Source organism: Phacochoerus africanus, chromosome 8 (assembly GCF_016906955.1).
Source record: "Phacochoerus africanus isolate WHEZ1 chromosome 8, ROS_Pafr_v1, whole genome shotgun sequence".
Taxonomy (NCBI): Eukaryota; Metazoa; Chordata; class Mammalia; order Artiodactyla; family Suidae; genus Phacochoerus; species Phacochoerus africanus.
In genome coordinates this window covers 85,911,147-85,917,069 of record NC_062551.1, presented here as the reverse complement: position 1 = coordinate 85,917,069, position 5,923 = coordinate 85,911,147, and the positions used below count along the sequence as shown (strand labels likewise).

At 52.6% G+C, this 5,923-nt stretch overlaps 1 long non-coding RNA gene across 1 annotated transcript; it reads right to left on the bottom strand.

The window, feature by feature from the left end:
* Positions 1-494: 494 nt before the first annotated feature.
* On the bottom strand, positions 495-5,640 carry LOC125134085 (uncharacterized). The gene is made up of 2 exons (XR_007136553.1): positions 2,671-5,640; positions 495-2,383 (listed from the first exon to the last, which is right to left on the bottom strand). It is a non-coding gene; the product is annotated as an uncharacterized LOC125134085 (long non-coding RNA).
* Between the last annotated feature and the right edge of the window lie 283 nt (positions 5,641-5,923).

The following is a 5,923-nucleotide window of genomic DNA, read 5'->3' as shown; positions in this document are numbered from 1 at the left end:
CCATAGCTATTAGAAGGGGGAAGATTAGAGACTGAGATTCTAAATGTTGGGGAGGGGGAGTTCCCATCGTGGCGCAGTGGTTAACGAATCCGACTAGGAACCATGAGGTTGCAGGTTCGGTCCCTGGACTTGCTCAGTGGGTTAAGGATCCAGCGTTGCCATGAGCTGTGGTGTAGGTTGCAGACGCAGCTCAGATCCCGAGTTGCTGTGGCTCTGGCGTAGGCCGGTGGCTACAGCTCCAATTCGACCCCTAGCCTGGGAACCTCCATATGCCTCGGGAGCGGCCCAAGAAATAGCAAAAAAAAAGACGAAAAATAAATAAATAAATAAATGTTGGGGAGGATGTGGAAAAACACAGCCCCCACACACTGAGCGGTGGAAGCGCCTGTGAAAGCAGTCTGGCAGTTTCTCAAAAAGCTAAATATGCAACCTGCCACATGCCCCAGCCATTCCACCCCTGGGTATTTACCCAAGACAAATAGAAGCACAAGTTCACTAGAAGACACATACCCAAATGCTTATGGCAGCTTTATTTGTAATACCAAAAACGCAGAGACACCCCAAATGTCTGTCACCAGGTGAATGGATTAATCACATATACATATAATGGATATCATAAATGGGTTTTCATGGGTTTATGAAGGGGATTAAATGAGTTTTAATGGGTTTGTGAATGGCTATAAAGGGGATTCAGCAATAAAAGAAACAAACTTTTGATTTATACACACACATGGATGAAAATCTTTTCTGAGTGAAAACAAACAAACAAAAATACACGTGTAGCCAAAAATGCAGCCTCTGGACCCCAGCACCAATTAAGTCTCAGAGACAGAGCTTTGCTCTGTCAGGCAAAGGAGGACCCAGCAAGCTAGTGCCTCAAAACTAGGTCCTGACTTGAGAGGAGACAACAAGGGGGTTTATACGTTCAGCTCAGAAGGTAGGGTTATGGATTAAGGTGTCTGCATTATTCTCCATCCATAGATCATCTCAGAGACATCGAGGCCAATGTCAGTGGACCCAGTGATAGCGTCTGGTGTCTTCGGGGTTATCGTTCCTTGACCTTCTGTCTGGAATGAAGATTGCTTACAGGGAAGGGGTGTTTCGATGATGAAAGAAAACGCAAGGTGCCACGTAGCTTTAACTGGAAAGTAACCATCAGTAAAAGAAACCAATGAATCCAGGAAGAGATCATTTGTGAAAAGCCAGACACTTTAATGTAACTCTCACTAGAAAGTAAACATTAGCAGTAAGTTCGTGGGCCAAGGCAGCACATAACATCATGGAGACTGTTTTAACGAGTTTTTAGCTGTAATAAAAACTCGTAATCATTAACTCTTGAATCAGCCTTTTGAGACTGAGGGGAGGCATGGGAGGCTAAAGGAAAGGCCCTTTACTTCAAAACACAAAGATTTAGCTTCTGGTACATGTTCACATGTTCCATAATTCTAGTTCCATAAAATTCTAGAAAATGTAAACCAATTTATATTAACAAAAAGCTGATGACTGATTGCCAAGAAAAAGAAGGAGCAGAAGAGGGGTGAAAAAAAGGGTGAAGGTAATGCTGGCCATGAAGGCGAATGGGGGTTGACTTGTGGTCCACTAGGACTGGGAGCTCTCTTCTGTGCTGAGCAGGGCCTTAGATGGTCTCAATGTCTTGACCAGACCGTTCCTCTCCTGGAGTGAGTGTCAGAGGGACCAGGCAGGATTTGCTGATGAAATGAGAGGACCCCTCCTCCACTAAGGAAGGTCTCTGGGAAAGTTCCTCCAGCTGCCAGGCCAGACCATGCAGGGTAACGGATGGCCTTTCCTTCACGCTCTCTGGAAGATAGGGCCTCCTTAATCTGCTGTAGTGTCATGAAGACAGAAAACATTTGCTCCATGGGGCTTCTGACGGCCTTTAGAAGCTGTAAGTTAAACACCAACCAAGGGCTACTCAAGGCTTAACCCTCCCTTTCCCAGCACAGGCCCAGGCCTCGGCCCGACAGGTCTGCAGATCACTGGTCTGGGCTCCCAGGGAGCTTTCCAGGCTCTTCTCCGCCCAGTGAGGGAGCGGGTGTGAGGGCAAGTTGAAGGTGAAGGGAGTAGTTCAGGTGCTGGTTAACAGAAGCCCCTTCCCCAGGCTGCTTGGAGAGCAGAGCACTAAGGGGCCCTTGTTTTTGGCTGAGTGACTTTGTGCCACTCCCTTGACCTCTCTGTGCCAGATTCCCAGTGGGTGGAGGGCCTGGAGGGGCCTCCCAGCTCCAAGGTCATAGGGTCTGTGTTTCACAGCAAGTAGAGGTGAGGGGTCTTCCTTGAGGGGGTGACGTGTCCATGTCCCCCGGGATGCCCGCATTGAAGCCTGTTCTCCACTGGGACCACATGAAACCAGGTGGGGAGGCCACCCCTGGGGACAGAGGGAAGAAGGTGAGGGATGAGCTGACAGAGAAGAGACAGTCACTGTTACCAAGTGTCCCCTGGAAGCCCAGCACTGTGCCAGGAGTTTCCATCCACCCACCCACACAATAACCTATGCCAGCCTCAAAACACAAGAGGGCTCTCCCCTCCACCCTCCCCTTCCCACCTCCCTGCTTTGCACTGCGCTCTCCCCGCCCAGCACCCTTTCCCTCCTCTATCCAAGTCCCACCCAGCCCAAGGCCTGCCTCTTCCTGGAAGTCCTCCCTGATGACTCACAGCCAAACCCTCAATGCCTCCACCCAGCAGGCTCACAGGTTGTTCAAATTCCCAGCACAGGTTTAGATTTTGGTGCCATGAGGCCCAGACAGAGGCGTTAGCTCATTTCATCATCTCACCAGGTCAGTCGATATTTCCTGGGCGCTGACCTGGAGCCCAGCATCTCGGAGGCTGCAGAGGAGATGGGGACAAACATCACTGACTCCTGCAGATCCCCCCACCCCCACTTCTGGGTGGGTGCCCACGTGGGGTCCCTACAGACCCCTTGCCCTGTTGGAAGATGAGAGACAGGGCGGAGGTGGGGGTGGAGCAGTTCAGGTCCAGCAGGGGACCCAAACCAGGCCAGACTCCAAATCCACCCCTACCCCCATTACCTGCCCACAGAAGTCTTTAAACCCCCTCAGCAGGGACAGAATTGGTCCCCTAGCCTGCGGCTAGGCACTGAAGACAAAGCACGATGCCAGAACTTCATGCTGGGCCCCAGGGGGTGAAACTGACTCCCACCCCCTCCTATTTTGGGTCAGGTCACACAAGTGGGACCCAGACAGCCATAGCTATGCTGAGGGTTAGAGAGGACAGGACAGGATGCCTTGGCAGGACTAGGATGAGACAAGTGACTCCCTGCCCCTCTGGTGACCCCCCAGTCTGTGGTCCACCTGGCACTCCAGCTGCCTGTCTGTACACTGGCTCGTCCCCTTTCTCCAAACTGTCCCCCGGGCCTGTCTGTAGCCTCAGCACATGACTGAGGTGCCTTTAGGATTCTGGCTCCAGATCCGCTCTTCCCCTGCCATTCTGAGCTAGTACCCCTTGCCAGCGAAATTCTCAGAGAAATATTCAAGGAACAGATGGTGGTCATTGACCCCAGGTGGCAGAAGGACAAGGCCTGGCCCCAGGACGGGGACTGATGATAAATCCCATCGTTTGGAGCTGGTAATGACTTTTCCTGCACATGTGTCTCAGCGTGAAAGCAGGGTGTGTGTGCATCCGCGTGTGCATGCGTGGGGGCTGTGCATCCCTCGCTGCTTGCCCAGGCCCTGGATTCCAACGCTGGCTCTGCCCAGGGGCTGCTGGGGCAGCTCCCAGTTTGCTGACACAGGCTAATGGCAAACATCAGCCAGGGGCCCCTCTCTGAGCTGCTCCTGGGTCAATGTCATGTTGAGAGAGGGGAAAGAGAAAAATCAACCCCCAAAATTCTACAGCCAGAATGCTCCTCCAAAAGCTGAGTCTAACTCAAATTTACAGATGGGGAAACTGAGGCTCTGAGAAGGTACCAGAAGTTTACACTGTGGGGCAGTGTGGACTCCTGAGTCAGTACATCTGTATGAAATGGTTGTGTGTGTGTGTGCGTGCTATGCATATGCATGTCTGCCCTATGGGTGTGTACACAGGCTTTGTTAGGATGTGTGTGTGATGATCTCAGGGCACATGGGTCAAGGTGACAAGGACAGACCTGTGCCTCAGTCTCAGGGTGTGGGTGTGTATGACTGCCTGAGAGGGATGTGGAGGTGGCCATGCCTCAGGGTCCGAGTGGTGGTCTCGAGACAGGGCTGCTCTTTCAGAGCACGTGGGTTCCTGTCTCAGCAAAGCCACCCAGGGTGGGGATTCGGTGACTACTTGCAGAACTCAGTGGGGATCAGGTGCCAGGCACTGAAGACAAAGCACGATTCCAGAACTTCATGCTGGGCCCCAGGGAGTGAAACTGACTCCCACCCTCTCCTATTGTGGGTCAGGTTCCAATCCAAGGCTCGGGCATCCAGCCCACAATTGGGGCCAAGGAACCTCAGCCGTGGTCAGGGAGGAAGTCAGCCTGCCGAGACTATGCGGGCCGTGGCTGGCGTGGCTCAGAGCATGACCTGCATCCCTAGAAGTAGATCACTGGTGCCTCGGATGTCAGGGGAGAGGGCCAGGTGCCTGCCGAAGTCTCTTTTAGTTCCTTGTCCATCAACTGCACCATGATCCTCCAAAATCCTGGCTTTTTGCTGACTCTGTTTTCCCAGAGTCCTTCCCTCATCTTCGTTTTTGGTGAAGGGACTCCATGACTTAGAACATAGGATCTGCAGTGAGAGAGGAACACGAGGAAGGGTTTGTCCAGGAGGCCACCTCCCTGTCCAGCGGCAAGGGCCACACCCTGACCCCTGCTTCTGAGGCCTCCCTGGGTCCTGAGACCCTGAGGGGCATGCGGCCCGTTGACCCCAGGCCCCCGTCGGGAGGGGAGGGGAGGTGGCCAAGCTGAGAGCAACAGCACGATGGTTAAGAGTTTAGGTTTTGGAATTGGACAGACCTACGTTCAACTTTGTTCATGGTGTGACCTTGGGCAAGTCCCCTCCACCGCTCAAAGGACAGACATCTTGTCTGGGCCAGCCTCCCGCTGGACTCTGGGACATCGGTGCTGTTGCACAGACCATTCGTATTCCCAGAAAAAGGAAATGATTCTCCACCTAATTAATCTAATTAGCAGTAATCAAGTTGTGGAGATCTGTGCAGCAGGGTGAGTGATTAGGGAAAATTACCTCCCTGCAAAGAGTTTCGATTTAATCGTTTGGGTTTCATCATCTAAAACCAGCATCAACAAAAAAATGAAGAGTGGGCTTTCAATCCCCACCCCTCTGGCTGAGAATCCCTTGGGATGGGGGCACTGGCCTAGAGAGAGGGTCAAGCTACAACCAGATGGGCAGGGGCCCCAGCAGAACCTCTGACACGGGTCACCTGCAGGCCCTGGGAGATCTGTGCTCAGCGGAAAATCTGTGTTTGCCGGCAGCCAGGGTCCCACCATCAGGCCTTTCTCATACACCCAGTCACCTTCACACACACTCATATCCTGAAACAAGTGCCCTATCTGTTTTTGAGCATGGACAAAGTGTTCTTATATTTCATTCCAACAGACTGTCCCTCAAGAGACCCCAGGCTGTGTGGGCCCCAGAGGTGGTTATGCCACAGGTATGCATCTGTGTGTGTGTGTGTGTGTGTGTGTGTGTGTGTGTGTGTGTCCTGGGGGAGGAGCTACACTAACTCCACTGCTTCCTGTCTCTGTTGGGTTTGGCTCAGGCGGGATGGAGCGGGTCGGTGGGACTGTGGATAGCCCCCTCAGAAGCCCAGCAAAGCAGCAGGGCCGGTGGGAAAATGCTTAACCCAAAGGGATGGCTCCCTGATAGTGTGCAGTGCCTTTAAGAGTCCCTTAAATCACACTCTCTCTTTCTCCTCCTTCACCAAAGAGTAAATCCTCAGGTTATTTCAGGATTGGAGGGGGACCTGT